At 32.7% G+C, this 545-nt stretch overlaps 1 non-coding gene across 1 annotated transcript; it reads left to right on the top strand.

Annotated features, from left to right (window-relative positions):
• The first annotated feature begins 224 nt into the window (after positions 1-224).
• Positions 225-329, top strand: LOC116481296 (U6 spliceosomal RNA). The gene has a single exon (XR_004251471.1). It is a non-coding gene; the product is annotated as a U6 spliceosomal RNA (small nuclear RNA).
• The last annotated feature ends 216 nt before the right edge of the window (positions 330-545 follow it).

Here is a 545-nt window from a genome sequence, read left to right as displayed (position 1 = left end):
AAAAATTATCCCAAAATACATATGGAATAACAAAAGACTCCAAATAGACAAAACAGTTTTGAACAGGAAGTACAAAGCTTGAAGTATCACACTTCTGGATTTCAAAACTTACAATAAAGCAACAATAATTAAAATAGTATGATATTGGTATAAAAAATAGAACAATGGAACAGAATGGAGAACCCAGAATTAAACCCACATATATATGGTCAAATAGTCTTTCAGTGCTTGTTTCAGCAGAACATATACTAAAATTGGGATGATACAGAACATTAGAATGGCCCCTGTGCAAAGATGACATGGACTTTCATAAAGTGTTCCATATTTGTATCCCTCTGAAAGCACCTAGAAATGAAGCCAACTATACTCAACCTATAGTTGGGAAAAGGAAAAAGTTCTGTACAACAACGTGAATGTACGTAACATCACTGAACTCTACCCTCAAAAGTGGCTAAGATGATAGATTTTTTGTATAGTTTAATTAAGAAACTCTGACTATTAAACAAGGGAAACTAATATATGAGAACTAGGTTTGCTCATTGCTA

This window comes from Hylobates moloch, unplaced genomic scaffold (genome assembly GCF_009828535.3).
Source record: "Hylobates moloch isolate HMO894 unplaced genomic scaffold, HMol_V3 SCAFFOLD_13, whole genome shotgun sequence".
NCBI lineage: Eukaryota > Metazoa > Chordata > Mammalia > Primates > Hylobatidae > Hylobates > Hylobates moloch.
This window is presented reverse-complemented; position numbering and strand designations above follow the sequence as displayed.